The sequence below is a fragment of the Brienomyrus brachyistius genome, unplaced genomic scaffold (genome assembly GCF_023856365.1).
Source record: "Brienomyrus brachyistius isolate T26 unplaced genomic scaffold, BBRACH_0.4 scaffold32, whole genome shotgun sequence".
Lineage (NCBI taxonomy): Eukaryota > Metazoa > Chordata > Actinopteri > Osteoglossiformes > Mormyridae > Brienomyrus > Brienomyrus brachyistius.
This window is the reverse complement of record NW_026042307.1, coordinates 2519274-2536391: the sequence shown is the minus strand read 5'-3', so window position 1 is coordinate 2536391 and position 17118 is coordinate 2519274. Positions and strand designations below refer to the sequence as shown.

The 17118-nt window shown below is 40.8% G+C and overlaps 1 protein-coding gene and 1 long non-coding RNA gene across 2 annotated transcripts in view; both read right to left on the bottom strand.

Moving 5' to 3' along the window:
• Positions 1-17118, bottom strand: part of LOC125721176 (coiled-coil domain-containing protein 106-like) — a 301470-nt gene that overhangs the window by 209423 nt on the left and 74929 nt on the right. The gene's annotated exons all lie outside the window — the stretch shown is intronic.
• LOC125721211 (uncharacterized) lies at positions 11535-15351 on the bottom strand. The gene is made up of 4 exons (XR_007385725.1): positions 15323-15351; positions 14377-14410; positions 14187-14228; positions 11535-12463 (listed from the first exon to the last, which is right to left on the bottom strand). It is a non-coding gene; the product is annotated as an uncharacterized LOC125721211 (long non-coding RNA).

Here is a 17118-nt window from a genome sequence, read left to right as displayed (position 1 = left end):
CCAGATTTATCTAAATGGACCATTTTAGGGCATAAAATCCACCGTCATATGCTACAATCCTTATTTACCTCAAAACAGTCATACAACCTCAGCTGAATCTCCAAACTTTGCAAAAATGCCTCAAATTTGGGGGGGGGACTGGGTTCTTAGGACACAATTGAACATAAGGGTTCTTAATCGCAAGCGTACAGAGCGGTTTCTCCGGGCACACATCAGCATTGCCTCCCGCGAGTCAACCCGATCCCCTTTTAAATACACATTTCAAAACCAGACCACGATCGGCTGTAAAGACAACCTTTGCAATGGGGGGAAAATCCTGCTAAGAGTGAACAACTTGTCTGTAGAATGCATCGTTTCGGTCACAAGCCAACATGCTATTTCTACAACACGCATAAATTTCACTTGCCAGTACTACGCGCAAAAGGCTAATAAGTGACTAGTGCCTTTTGAAACCTCTAAACCTGAGAACATTAAAAAGCTTACCATAACTTGCAACACAAAACCCGTCCGCAAACTGAAGAAATATGTCGTCGCTTCGCTTGCCGCATGCATTGCATTGACATACGACTCGACTCGTCGACTTATTCACACAGTACAGATGCACATGGATCAGGCCAGTAGCAGACGATCGATATCTAAGTTCGAGCCAACATCGGCCGAAAATTGGTGAAAAATATGGGGAGATATTGCATGAGACTGATTTTGTTTGAAAGCTAAGGCCGACAGCTTATTTCCAAAGTGAAATATTCTGACAAAAAAACGACAAAACGCTGGAGCATCTGAAGTCGCTGATCTAGTTGTGTGTGTGTAGGCTAGCTACTATTACTAGCCATATAATGTACAGCGATGACGTCCCGATCAGCCGAGCCTGTTTACAAAAATGAACACGTTTTCTAAGTTAACCCATTCTGACAGTTTTTATACCATGCGTGAAAATTCAGTCTTTCTTATTTGACACAAAATGCTTCTGTCTAAAAACTTTGAGATATCACTATTTCATAGTGTCTAAGGATTGGGAACCACTGTTTATGAACCTACATCAGTTTGGCTCAGAGGCATTGTATTTTGAAAGAGACTTTTAGGTGGTAACTTGGAGTGGTTGTTTTTTTCATGAGTACTAGTATTTCATGGGCATGACGTGAGTGTACCTGGTAGGATTATGGAATTATTTTGATTTAGGAGACCACTGAATTTACTAAATGAAGAAGCTACATTCAGTCAGTTGTAGGTTCCTTTAACATGTCTAATAGGGTGTGAAATAAACAAATGAAGTCATAGACATAATTTCCTTTATGTTAACCAATCATTTAAAAAAATAAAATTAATGGTTAAAAGTCTTATTTTAGACACTGGTAAGCTGACCTCTTGTTGATGAAACCATTACTTGATAATTGAGCACTGCAACTGACCAATACATCAATCATTAATCAACATAATCTGAGAATGAGATACATTTGGTGTCCTCAGTAACAGACTGCTACTACTACTTAGTACTACTACTGTATGATGAAAAATAACCCAGAGTTTGTGTCAGTAAAATTTGGTGGAATGAGGCCTCTAAGATGCCTGAAAAGGGACTATTAAAGGGTCTACATTAAAAAATTTCCTCAGAAGGACCCCTACAACCCCCTGAAATTGGTTTACGTCTCGGAGTTTGCGTGTCGAGTTTCCCTGAACAATGGTAGCCACCTACTTTCAAGGTGGTAGCCTCCTTCTCTTGAAACTAATGAACCCCCTGCTTCTGATGTCTAAAAGAACAGGTTACAAAAGGAGAAAGCATGATTTTACTGCTGCTTTATGCAGCAGTCCCCCTAATGAGCACTGCTGTTATGAATATGTAACACAGCCTCTGGTGACACAGGCAGTATAAACTAAGCTTAATGTGTAAGATCTAGACTTAGAATATTAGGTAGGCAGGTGCCAATGTCTACCTACTAATACATCTACAGTAACAGAAACCACACATTCTTTTGGGCTCAGTCACTCCGGCAAACGGTTCTACATGAAGTCCTATATTAGTATGGTTAAGCTGTTTCTGCTAATAGGATAAGTCAAACTGCCAGACCAGTTACTACATGCATGGTTCATGGTAATATTATACATTGTAGCTGTTCAGTGTGAAATTCTACTGTTTTTTCTTAAATGTTGGTTATGGCATTGACATACTTTTTCTATGTGCATTTTTTCACTGTCTGCTGGACCTGTCCTAATTAAAACTGATTCTGATATTTACACGTGTATTTAAAATGCTTAAGAATGACAACTGTAATACTAATTCTTTGTTTTCTACTGTGTCTCTAAGAAATAATAATACATTACACACATTTTAAAATTACAAGAAACTACATTTGTCTTAACCAGACATTTAGGTTTGTGTCATTGTTTCTAGAGGCTCATAAAGTACATCTATGTCACAATAGTTGAAACAGCACAATTCACATAATATTCCACATGTGACGTGCAAAACATTCTTACATGAACAGTGTATAAACAGGACAGTGTGATACTGGCACTGATCTATATATATACTCCACTTTAATGGAAGGCTTTGCTCATCAGCAAAACGGCTGCAGGGAAACTCGATGTGGTGGGTATGGCGTCAGTGACATCAAGGTAAGGCACTGGAAGAGAGTAAAACCAGAGAGTTGTATGTGAGTTAACCAGACACTGACAGTTACAAAGTAAGAGTACTTCACAGACGAAAAAATATTTGAATGAGGCAAACTCACAAGGCTGCCTATCTCATTGTTCCCATGCAGCAGGGAATGTGATGTGTTATGGAAACTTGACATAGTGGGCATGGGGTCAGTAACATGAACAGCAGGTGCTAGAAGAAAGATTAAAACTACAAATTATGCAGTTTTTTAGAGTAATGTGTATGTTTTATATATTTGTATATTTTTGTAAGTTAGATAAACACTGACAGCGTGAAACTAAAACTATAGCAAAGAGAAAGAAACCTTTGGGAGTGTGACACATTGCACTGAATGCTACATGGCCAGAGGAGCATGCACTGACTTTGTGAGTTTGCCTTTTTCAATCTAGGGCCATATAACGGAGAATGCAGTACAGTAGAGCTTGCACAGACAGATGTCCCTTGGTTTAGTCTTCAGGGTGGCGTATGACAGTTCTGCATTGGTGACCTAAGGTTATCAATAGGAAAAGGGAGGTTGAAATATGGATTATAACAATGTAGTGGAGAGTTCTGACAATGCTTAGCTAGCTAATGTATAAGCTGTTACATTGCAAACTGTGGTAGCTTAACTAAGACACAGATGTTAAGTGAGAGACTGTCACTCGCGCACCTTTGCTTTGCCCACCTAGTCATGGCACATGCACTGTACCTAGATGAACGTTTCTCACACACTGGCCAGCTTTCCCAGTCAGATCTTAGCTCATCCACATGCATGAATGTTCAGTATTACTTCCATCCATCCATTTCCCAAACCGCTTATCCTACTGGGTCGCGGGGGGTCCGGAGCCTATCCCGGAAGCAATGGGCACGAGGCTGGGCAGTATCACTTCATTTTAGCTATTTGCAGTGCTGTAAAACACAAATATACAATGCACATTACTCCAAAAACTGCATCATATACACAATACCACAATACAGTCAAAGTGTATGTATGTCCAACATTTCGTTTTACAGTGTGAAACTAAACTGTACAAAACTACACAGACAGATGTCAGTATACAGTCTTACCTTGGCCCATAGATGCTTGTGCCTCTTCACCCTCACCCTTCTTTTTCAGCAAAGCCTTCCATGGTGTTTCAGTGACATTCTGTGCCTTTTCAGCATATTTTGTAGTGCAAGACATTAGTTCCATAGTGTCTACATGTGATGGTACATTTCTTTACATTAATTTCATTGTAATTATATATTCTATTTTATATACAGAACTACACATTGACATTTTTCAAAATGCTGTGGTGCTTTGTAAAGTGCACTGTACTAGCCCACAACACAAGATTTTTATATACACTATATACATTATATTCATGAATACAAAAGTAAATTAAATCATAGCACATGTAAAATTCATTTTCTTTTTTGGAAAATTCAAAACATAAAAAAATTTGTGTAATGCTGTTTTGAGCAAATTGATAGGGCACATTGCCTCCCTTTTTAAAACTCCATGCCTCACATTGCCTCCATGAAGCCCAGCCCCAGCGACCCTCCCGTAAGCTTAGCCCTACACCTAGTGGTCACCCAAGCACCCCAACATACCCCAAGCCCCAGCATCAGGCCCCCAGGCCAAGCTATAGCCTCCCCTACCCCAGCCCCAGTGCCAGTGCCAGCACCATGAAGCCCACCCGCGCCCCCCCCCCCCCCCCCCCCCATGCATAGTGCTAGCCCAAGGCCCAGTGGCAGCCTCCTCAAGGGCAGCCTTAGCCGCCGAAAGCCCGATATCAGCCCTACCTGCAGTGCCAGCCCCCTAAACACCAGTCCCACTGCCAACCCCTGAGGTTGAGCTGCACCCTCCCGAAGGCCAGCCCCAGTGCCAGCCCCCTGAAGGTTAGCCATAGCCCCAACCCCAGTCCCAGCCCCCCAAAGCCCAGTCTTAGCCCCCTGAAGGCCAGCCACAGCCCCATCCCCAGTGCCAGCCCACTGAAGGTCAGTCTCAGCCCTAGCCCCCATAGCTTGGTGCCAGCCCCAGCCTAATTGCCAGCACCCCAAAGGCCAGTCACAACCCCAAACCCAGGGCCAACCCCCTGAAAGCCAGCCACAGCCCAAAATACAGTGCCAGCCCCCCGAGGCACACGCCTCCAGAAAACTGTCACTCCAGCACAAAATGTCTTATGTTTCTTTATGCAGTTTCCTACAGATAATGTTTTTTATGCAATTTCCTACAGATAATGTAACACTACACATTCATGATGGCTAAAATACGTCGGCATTACTGAAACTGATTGATCATGTGTATGTGAAACACATTGTGACAAACAGCATCTCTAAGTGCCTTTCCCAGTGGTTGGTCTTCGACAAGTTGAGTATACCCATGTTGTTCAATGAAAATCTTCTGGCAGTAAGTACAATTGCTAATTTTATGGAAGTCACCCATGATGATTTTCCCGCCTTCCACACTGTCCAACCGAGTGATCAACTGCATCAGGTTTTTCTGAAAGATTATACGAGGGTGGTCGATATATTACCAAGACTGTTGTTCTTAGTAGGCCCACACTGAACTGCACACACTCAATGTTGACACTGCAAATCAGTCACATTACAGTTGGTATGTTCTTTATAATACACACCCGCACCACCATGTTGCTGCTTCTTCAATTCAGCAAAGAGAGCATCACTACCATCATATGCCAGATGTCTGGGTTTCCCATGGTATGAAAATCCACTCAGCTGTACATCTTCTGTGCCTTCTTTTGAATTTAACCATGTCTCTGTCAAACAGATGATATCAGCTTCCATATACCTTCTGTCTTGCTTTAGGTCATCCAGGTGACATGAAAGTCCTTCAACATTATGCAGTAGAATCTTACATAATGAAGGCACTTCCATGACAGGTTCAATAAATGCAGGCATGCTTTGCATTGCACTCTCAATGTCCTGTTTTGCGTATATAACACTTTCCTTGAAGTCTTCTATTATGAGGCCTTCCAGAGAAGACACACGGCTTAGTACTACATATGCTTGTCCAGCTGCAAATATCTTCTTCAGCGATACAACAGCCTTATCCACCGTCAGACCTTTTACCTTGTGCACTGTACAAGCCCAAGCTAACTTCAATGGAAACTGACGTCGTGTTCCACCACTGTTTGTCACTCTCTCCTCCTCTGGTTTGATTCGTGTAGCTTTATCCAACCCTGTTTTTAGGCATGGCTTCTTTCCCCTTAGTGCCTTTCCAGCTGCTTCATTAACAAATGTCACGTATATTTCTGATGGAAAATCCTCATCAGTATCAAAGCACACGTCACCGACTATACCAAATGCACCATTTACCAGGCCATCTGAAACAATGTTTTTCAGCAGCATTACCCGTGCATTAACACCAATATGAAATGATTCTGCTAGACGTATCTAGTGAACTTCTTGCATGATGTCCATCCTTCCTCTGCAGTCTACCAGTTGCAGCAACTCTTTCAAAATCCTGAGCATGAATGATGACAGGGTCTTCACATGTCTTACGCAACATGTGATAGTTATGCTGATCAACTTCATCATTGGTTGCATAAATATGAAGAGCAGTACTTTCTTGTCCTTCACCTGTGACACATTGTTTTAGCATAGTAATGTCTTCCTCCAGCATTGCATCATCCTTTTTGCGTTTCCTTAGCCGACTGTGCAAACGCCATATCTTTCTGTCTCATGATGTCTGTCAGCTCCACTGAAGCAAAATGATTCTGCCATAGATTCACTCTTTTAGGCTCAGTATACAAAGGCTTCCCTTTCACAGGACAGAGCCGGTAGAAATCTCCAACAGCAACTATTGAGACTTTACCAAAAGCAGAATAATCTCCAGTTTGTTTGATTTGTCTCAATCTGCCATGAATATACAGCAGCAGTTTGTGATCGACCATTGAAATTTCATCGATAATTAATATCTGCGGGTTTCCCAGTTCAGCTTTCAATTAATTTATTTTTTCATCTCCAAGTGGTTCATACGGCAGCTTTGCATCTGTTACAATGTGGAGGCAGGTATGTATTGTTGCAGCATTAATGTTGTAGGCACTAACCCCAGTTGGAGCAGTCAGTAGCACGTGTCTCTGATCCGGGTTATCCGACAACTTTGACAAGATACGAGACTCCTCATAATGTACTGCTTTGATCAAAACAGACTTGCCGACACCTCCAGGTCCAGATATGAAGACATGAAATGGTTCTGGATTTTCACCACGTGCCTTCTGTAAACACCAGCTTCGTATTTTGTAAAAGATCTGACTGCTTCTTGTTCAGTGAGCAAAGCAAAGCCAATGCTTCCTACCTGGACATACCACAAGGATTCTCCTGGAACATATGGTGAGTAGGTCTTGGTAACAAATCTGGTATCTCGTCACGTTGTTCTCTCATTTCTGGTGTTACAATTGATTTGCTGACAAGACACTCTAACCGTTCACTTTGTCTCCGGACAAATCTCTGCCCACGCATCTTCCATTGCACCATGCAACTGTAGGTCTTCCTCAGCTTTCTCTATTGCTTTGATTCCTTTTCAAAAGTTGCCAGATTTGAGTCTACAACCAGTTTCACTGAATGCAATTCATCATCAGAAAACCTCAAACCCAGTTTCATAGAATTCCTGGTAACTGCTAAAACTAGACGGTTTCAGCTGGCCGTCTATATAATGCGGCAGAAAAAGTTGCAAAATGCTGTGATAATATTTTTCAGGGTCCTTTGTGGGTGAAAAGCGAGCATACCGAACAACAGCTGCATCACTGCGTGTCCTTTTCTTCATGAATCCCAATTTCCTGTCCAACTGTACACTTCCATTGCATGAACTCTGAGATTTAGATAATATTCTGTACTCAGATGCAAATCTTGCCAAGCACATTCTTGTAAACTCTTCTGTTTTTGGTCGGGCTTTATATCTATCAGTGATACTATTCATCCAAATACCCTGATCATCCTCATTCTCACACTCAGCTTTCTTCCGTATCACGTTCAGTGGAAGGCTCATTTTCACCACATGCTCTCCAGTTGGGATAAATTGCACCTTTCGTGATCCCTCTTTCAACCTCATGTTAGTTAAGCGATAAACACTTTCCTGAGCTGAAACTTCACGATTGTGCAAGAAAACACTGCCAAGTTGCCGAAGAGCTTGTTTTGCATCAACGTTACCTTGCTGGGTGGCCTCTTTTTGGGCATTTGCCAGTAGCAGTCCCATTTCTCTCTCAGCTTTGGAAATGTAGGAAATGATGTACACAATACAAGAATATGCATCAACCACAAACTGAATATCCATGTTTGCATTCCAACAGCGTAAAAGGTCTCTGTTATATTGGTTCACCCAAACATCACATAGTCTCCTCTTAAGAACAATAGTGGTTTTCTTTGGCATAAATGAGGAAATATTTGAAGCTGCATACTCAAGGATCACAATTGTACCAAATAAAGAATCAACAGAGTCAAAGTTCATGTCAGGATTTAGTACAGCGTCCTTTGCTCTTTTCATAATGGCCTCTGCTACTTCTTTTTTCAGGGGCTGTCCGTCTGTCTCACCATTTCCAAGTTTGCATGACGACACAAATGTTTTGTTGCTTGGAGGACGTGGGAAATTGAATCTACAAGTTTTACCCTTTTTCTTGCATGTTTCTGAGTGCCGCTTACTATGTTGCTGTACACTAGATACAATTTCATACATTTCATCATCATCATCTGGCATTTCGCATGTGACATACCGATCAATGAAAGCAGATATTTCATCTTCATCATCTTTACCAACCTTAGGTGCATCTTCCACCCAAAACAAAATTGCTGAAATTCTACTCGGTAGAAGTAATCAACTATTCTGCCAATGGGCTGTGCTTCTGACATGATCACATCTTTCAGGAAGCAGTGGAATTGATAGTCAAACATTCTGGCAGCTGTCACAGGGTTGTTTTTCAACAGTGCACATCTTTCTGACCAGCCAAGCTCAGCACTTGATGCATCTATGCCATCTTGTTTGAAGATTGCAGTCATCAGTTCTGTCCAGCGTAAATCAGCAGAGGAAAAGGAGCAAAACTATGTTGGAATACCAAGCTGTCTTAACATCGCAAACAATTCTGGACACTTTGCCAAAAAACAGGGGTGCCTCTGATAGGTCTTAGAAATTTGTAACCTTCATCAAAATTGAACATCCTTTGTAGAGAGTCCTTGTCTGTCAAAGTTTCTGATGTGACAATACACTTATCCCATGAATCATAGCCTTTTCTTACAGCAATAGATACATTTGAGACAACTTGCTGAAGCTCAGACAAATATTGCCCATAAAAAATATAGTCTAAGTTTTTTGCAAACCATCCATCGGCATTAAGGATTCTTGTATTTAAATACCTACACAATGTCAGTTTTTCCTTCCTTCTCTCATGAAATGGGCCTGTGCCTTTTGGGAAAAGGACTGGAAAACATTTAGCCTCATTAGATTCATCAGTCAAATGCCTCACTGGATTATTTCCTTCTGCGGGTGCCATAGACATTATTCCATTAAAGTGCTGATCTAGGATCTCTTGTGCTATGTCTACAGGTTGGTACACGTATCCATGTACATGCCATGCTGTTGTCTATCATGCAGAGTTTCATCCATGTCCTCATCGTCCATGTTTTGTTCAGTATGCTCTTCATCTGCATGTATGTTACTTACATCAGCAGGTACGTCTTCAGTTTTCTGTAATGGATTAATCCAGTCATCATTGAACTGCACATTTGTGTAAATTTTGTTATTCTCTGTGAGATACATAAAAGCCTTCTTTACTTTTTCTGGATGCACAAATTCATATTTGTAATGCCCTTTGTAAGTTAACTTGCGCTTCAACTTCACACGAATCATAAGGTCATCATCGTTCACTCTTGGTAAAGCTTGAGCTACATTTGGAATGCTAGATGGGACACAAGTCACAGGGCCATGAACACCATTTTGCCCACCTTTTGGCAAAGACACAATTCTCATGAAAGGAATATGTATGCCAATCAGATGCTGTTCCAAAGAATTTAGACACTGCAACTCGGCAGGTATTGGGTCAACAGATAGACAGTTTATGACACTCTCTCCTGGCATTTTTCCATCAAGAATCTTTCTATGACATGTGTGACAAATCCACAATGAACCTGTAGGGCCAATCAGATTGCTACAATTGTCAGAACAAGTATCTATACATTTGTGCAAGTATGTATCAGTGATGCACTGCGATGCCAGTACTGCAACTGCCTGTGATTTTCTCAAGTATTCACCTTTTCTGCATATCACAACTTGGTGCTTAAACAACATTCGATGACAGACTGAGCAAATGTATTCAGGTCCTCTATTTATTTTCTCTTTGAACTGTTCAGTCACATACTCAATATCTTCTTTTATCCTTCTTTTTCATCCGTGTCTCAATATTTTTCCTTTTTACTGAAGCAGCAAAAGAACTGTTTGTTTTGTATCTATCAACACTTGACTGCTTCACACGTTGCCTGTGTTCAGTGTCTGTGGCATACTTAGTCACACATGACTGCTGCACACGTTGCCGATGTTCAGTGTCTGTGGCATACTTAGTCACACTTGACTGTTTTACACATTTGCGGTGCTCCACATCTGAGGCATACTTACTGATACTTGATTGCTTAACACGGTCTCGGTACTCTTCACAGACACAGTAGCGCTTCATCTTTCTGTCAAGCTGTTTTTCTCTGTATACGTCACTTACATCATACCGTCTTTTTTCTCGTTCCACTTTTCGACGACTTGACGCCATTTGTGATGGTGCATTTTCAATTTCAGAACATTGTGTAGCACAACCCTCAGTATCACGCCTTTTCACACAAGTTACAGCCTCATAATGTGACTCATTGCAATGTTTCAGGTATATACCTGTCTGATCAGTATGAGAACCAAGACATGTGGAGTATTTCAACCATTTGTTATTAGAGTATGTGAAAATATGCACACCAAGCAGATCAGCGGCAGCTTGAATCTCTACCTCAGAAGCCCAAGTACCAACATATTTCATTCGGGATTTGTCCACATACTCACTTACAGAAGAGTGACCATGTCTAAGACAAGCAACATACCTGGATTCATTTCTTAGTATGTGCGAAACAATAGCACGCCTAATTTTCCTGTGTTCTTTCTCACTTCCAGTAATAGCAAAAGCCAGAGATCTGAAAAAGCAGTTACCATCACCAGTGATCGGCACCGTTCTGCAGGGAGCACCCATTGGAAACTCTGCAGCCATGTTTACATGACCATGATCAATGTACACCACACCTAGCTTACAGGATAGGCTTCTTTACTGTTGTGTTGTCAAAGGACAGAAGATAAACTGCTCACTGCATAGCTCACTGATAAAAACAACATCACCTTCATTGCTGGCGTGGACATCATCCTCATGTTGTACATCATCTGTCACATTTGGCCTTACCACATCACACCGGGTCTCTGACGTGCTTGGAAACTGGTCAGCTGAGGAGTTACCATCTGGATGCTGTTGAAGGATGCTTGAACTGGTCACAGTCACAGCTGTAATCTCAAACTGCTCCCCTATTGCATCTAAGGACAGTCCTAGGGTATTCACATGGTCTAGCAAAGACTCTATGGTAGAGTGGTACACCAATATACTTCTTCCTGATGCATCGCTTCCTCCATCTCCTTGTCGGGAATGCGAGTCCATCACCACATACCATGACCCTTGCTTAATGATGGCACATGTATTTACCTTAAGAGTAAAAAGACACGCATCATACTGTGAGAATGCTGCTCTTACCGCTTGATCAACTGACATGAGAATGTCACCCATATCTCCATATTCACTCACACCAAACAAGCCAACAAACATGTCATCGTGGTAGTTTATTTCAAATCTATCACCATTCAATGTGTACTCTGTTGGTAGATCACTAACAAACAGATACCCAGAAGCATCTTGAATTCTCCCAGCGTCTCTGATGGCACTGTAGAGGTCATCTCCATTCAGCAGCACTTGATCAATGTCGGTGACTGACCAGCTTAAGATGTTCTTTACTTTACACATTAGTGTAGCAATCAAACTATTAGCAACACACTGCTCGTTACTGTTGACTCCAAAACGTGGGTGTCCTTGGTGGAAGGATCCTCTCACTGTAGGTGCCTGAGGAAAATCAGTAGATACAGATGTAGTTATACAGTTCACATGCTGTTGTTGATCCAGGGTAAGTTTTGATTCAGACTTTGACAAGGGTTTTGACAATTGAATGGCAAGTTGAATGGACAATGGAATGGGCAATTGAACGGGCACTTGCAGTGCTGTACTGGATGGTCGTTTGCATTTCTTGGATGGTCGTTTGCATAGTTTTTTGGATGGTCTCATAGTTGCAGCCTTTCTTTTGAGGTGGCTGCACCTCGTCAGAGAAGGCACAAACAACTCGTCATCTGTCGTACAAATGGCACCCAGGGTGGGAACCCGGTGGTCATGGCTCGTTGGGAAAGTCACAGTCGGGAGCTTTTTGGAATTCCGAGAGGGGGGATAAGGCGTAACCCCGTCATCAGTCATAGCCATGACAGACACAGGCCGTTGGTCGTGGCTTGTCGAAGCAGTCAGTCATAGCCATTTTGTTATTCCGGGAGGAGGGAAATGGCATAACCCTGTCATGAGTCTTAGCCACGACATGGACGGCAGCAGCAGCGGAATCAGTCTGTTGGTTGTGGCTAGTCAGATTAGTCACGGTCAGAGCCATTTTGGTATTCCGGGAGGGGGGAAATGGCATAACCCCGTCATAAGTCTTAGCCACAACGTTCCGGTCCATCAGCCTTTTCTTCGCTGCTGCTGAACGTCGGGACGCCTTGGTGCGAGGCATCTGCAGACAAACAGGGCGAAAAAAGAAAAACACAAGGCACATCTGTTTGCAACTTTACTTTGCTCTGATACCATGACATTCTTATACATGCTAATGGTGAGGGATGCGCACTTAAATTGAAACAGTTTTGCTTTGAATCACTGACCAGCAAGGTACCGCCCCTAAACACTTCTCCCCCGCAGCCAAATTATGGTGCGTTCTTTTCTCTCTCCAATTCGGAAATTCCAATTAACAATCACCCGTCACTGCTACCACATCAGGGAACAAACATGGCTGCCTCCATAAACTGTACTGCTGTGTGTTGTTGCTTTATATTGTAGCAGTTTTGGAGTAAGATTTTTACCTGAGAGACAAACAACAAACTAGTAAAACCACATTGAAAGGTTTATCAAATACTATAATAATAATAATTATTGATACTTTATTGATCCGCGTAGGGAAATTGTCTTTACGTCTCCCATAACTTCCTCTTTATTTTTCATGTTGTGTGCAAAGGGTTGCCACCCATAGCGGGGGTGGGGGTTAAGGGGCTTGCTCAAGGACTGGGTTCGAACCTGCGACCTTCTGATTACAAGGACACAGGCTTAGCCCACTGAGCCACACGCTGCCCCCTAAGTAAAGTCATAGTAATATTCTTTTCTCAAGAGGCAAACTATAAACGCAAGACACTAACAAGTCCGGTAAAAATCTGATATTGCTGCTACGATACTATATTCTCCAAAATGAAAACATGTCATTACATTTATAATCAAAATCATATCATTTATAATTTATAATACATTTAACAAAATAAACATCTCTAAATATTTATAAAATAGAATTACTGTTCAGCGTGTAAGCCGCTATGTTGAAATTACATCACAGGGGCAACCTGGACAAGAAAATTCTGTCCGACACCAACATCATAAAAGTGGTGTGTTTCCGAAGGGAAGTGACATTTTTCGTGAAGTTTTCATCCGAGTTGGAGAGAAATAATCGAATGCACTATTTGCTGGCCCCTGTTATGTCACAATGTACCATATAGCTTAATCGCAGATGACATTTCATTGTTGTAAACTGCGTTCTGTAGTAAGTCAGGAAGTATTAGTGACCACCAAATTGTAATTGTAACTTCAATATGTTCTGCCAAAAGCAGTTCCAATGCTGTTTTTCTGTGAGAACGTACACTGACACCTTTCTCACCTAGTTACAAATCAGTGATGCAGCTAAATAAATGTTAGTGTCTGGCCAGTAAACCACAATTTACACACTAAATTCAACAGTTGAAAAAGCATTACTTACCATAAAATAAATCTATCACTGTAAGTCTTAAAATCACAGAAATGTATACGACTTGCCTGCAAACTCACACTGTAAAACATCAATATTACACATGAACAAGTTTCACAACAACACTCTGATGTAAATGTTTCTAACATGTGTTCCAATTTTGCGTGTCACTCTAATGAAATTTATTAAAAATGCTACAAATTACTCATCCCACTGATACTCAGTGCACTGAATGGAGCACTTCTTCACACATCATATAGTTAGAATATGGAACAGTCTTCCTGTCCATATACCTTAACCCAAAACCCTGGGTTATTTTAAATCAGGTTGATAAGATTTTAACAACTCACATATAAAGCAGTAACACAATTACCTCTAAAAAATACTATGATTCTATTCCTATAGCAAATTAATGTAGTGGCAATGCTGACTTCTCTAACTGCACAAAGCCTACCGTTTATCACTTTTTCCTCTGAAATGTTAGTCCAGCAGAAATCTGTAGATAAAAATGACAGACGACTTTCATAGCATCAACATTTCCCAATAGTCAGTCTTTATTGAAAACACCATGCACACTTGGTGGACGCTGTCCACGGGCATTCTAAATCATAACTGCTGGCAGACATCAGCTTCAACATATTCACCTTCAATCCCTCTGATATCAGAGCTCCTCAAAACCTATAAAGACAAGACACATCAGTTAACGGACATGAGCACACATTTCATTAGCAGATGCAAGACAGTGATAAACTTGCACACAAAAACATTTTAAATGCATTATTTCAAGCAGTCCGTTAGTATTAAGTTTCTTTCTGAACAGTTTACATAACTAGCAAAATATAAATTACGTTTTTTACTTTAAAATCTACGCAGTACATTCACATTTACAGACGATTGACAAAAGTGCACTGTACAAACATCGCTGTGACGTAATGCAGCCATACGAACATTTGTCGCACATCGGTTTTTATTTTGGAGCTGTTACAGTGCGTAAACACAAAGACATCGCGTCATATTCCCTTTCCAGTTAATTTTATCCATATGTAGCGTACATTGCTGCAGTCATAACTGACCATTCGTTGCCTTACTTGACCGATCTGTATGCCTACTGCACTACACTTCACTTGTACATCTTTCTACACTAAGGCGTCTACTAAACAAATATACGTCCACTGTTCAGTCGCGAATTTTACAACACTTCTCAGATGTGCATTATCGATACAGCTACACAGGCATAAACAAGCAAGTAAATCACAACATTAACACTAAGTCAGTCGCATGCTAAACGTCCGTAAAATCCGCAAAAATATACACCGGCTGCAGATGCAGCAATAGCGAGAGATACTCTCCTTACTCGACGAGCTCTGAAACGCCGATTATAAAAATGAATGCAGCTGCTGCTTTAAACCAAACTCTTTAAAAGATAACACTAGCAATTTACTACTGCGACACTGACCAACTGCTATAACATTAATCGTGTTCACGCCGTTATACTTTGGATGTTTATAAAAATAAATATTTATCTAATTTTCATAACACAGAGGCATTTCAAGCATCACCTACCTCTTTCAAAATACATTTCTTACTTACCCCGATAAAGTCGGAATCCTCATAGGCCTAACTTTAAACAAAGATAGATTAACATTTATAATTATGATAGACCTAACGCCATGCCACAGACACACAACGTTTAAAACATAATCTGCGCTTGTTTACTAAAATTAGTTTTGTCCACTTACACGTCATTTACTGCTGCCAAATTATCGGCTGCATTACAAAATATGTTACGTTACAGCATAGCCCTACATGATCGGTAATAATTTAAATCACCTTTACACAATTTATTATTTTGACAGTGCGCTAAACAAATACAATTTAACTGCATAAAAGCATATTTCTGTGTCAGTCCCATTTCAACTGAGCACACCATGATCCCATTCTATCTTCCTTCCGCTTAGACGCTTTAGCTACTCAAGCTCTATTACCCATAACCAAACAAAAATATTTTTAAAAAACCTTACCAAAAAATAAACCACCTACAATTAGAAAACAGCAAACCAGCAACAAACGAATAAAAACATACCATTACACATATGTAACTTCTTACCTGTTGCAAGCCCAGAAATAAAATGCAGAGCGCAAGCCTTGCCTATACCAGGGGGCGTCACTGATGACACAGCCAATGAAAACCCACAAAAACAGGTCCCCGTCTCTGGCAATCTACTTGCACGAAGCAATGACAGAAAATGTCCCACACTGAAACGCGTCTTCACAGCTATTCTAAATAAATGCTTAATCAGCTTACCACTGTATGAAATTATTTCTTTACCCTAAATTGTACACTTAACTCTTAAAACGTCCAGCATCAAACTAGAACTAGAAAAAATTGCTGACAAAACCTAACTCTTTAAAAAACAAAACTAAATTACTACTAGGACACTAAACAACGAGTAAAAAAGTAATCCTTGGCGCGCCGTTACTCTTTAAATTTGTTTCAAAACAGATTCGATAAATACACAAATATTTATCAAATTTTCATAACACAGAAGCATTCCAACCATCACCTACCGCTTTCAAAATACGTCTTCTTTACCCCAATAACGTCGGATTCCACATAGACCTAACAAAGATAGGTCTACCATAATTATAAATATTAAAATATAACCGTACGGCATCCCACACACACACACACGTTTCAAACATACTCTACACTTGTTTACTAAAATTAATTTTGGCCACTTACGTTATTTTCTACTGTCGAATTTTTATAAGCTGCATTACGAAATATATTACTTTGAAACATAGGCATATATGAGATATACCATGTCGTTAGAACATAAGAATGTTTTGTGAATGTGAAACCCTTCCAAAATTATCAGCCAAAACGCACTTTTGCTTATTTCAGCGCCAACAAGTGGTGAAATCATGCCATTTTCCTAATTCTGGGACATACCCTACGCACATTGTAAGGGAAATTTTAATGCCCACCCCCCAAGGCTTAGCGCCTTTTATTACTCTTGTGACTTTTCCATGTCGAATTTGTGACGCCTGATAGTCTGAGCCCTCACAGTACAGAGAAACCATCAGTTGTTAGTGCATCACTCTAGAGCCATGGCCAGCCCTGCGAAGATCGCCGAAGAAGATTCTGAAAGTTTGGAAGGCTTTTTTCTCACCAAATCTCGTCTCCAAGCGCAATGCAAAATATTTTAATGCGCTACTGCAAACCAGAGACGAATTTCACAAAGTTGTCTGCTTTGCTCCAGAAAAGCAGACTTGCTTCGCTCAGGCCTGCAAGAATAAGACTGCAGTTAAGCTCATTAACGTCAAGCGAAGCATCAGTAAGTCTTAATTTTGTTAAAAATAAAAAAAAAAAACGACGTTCTAAT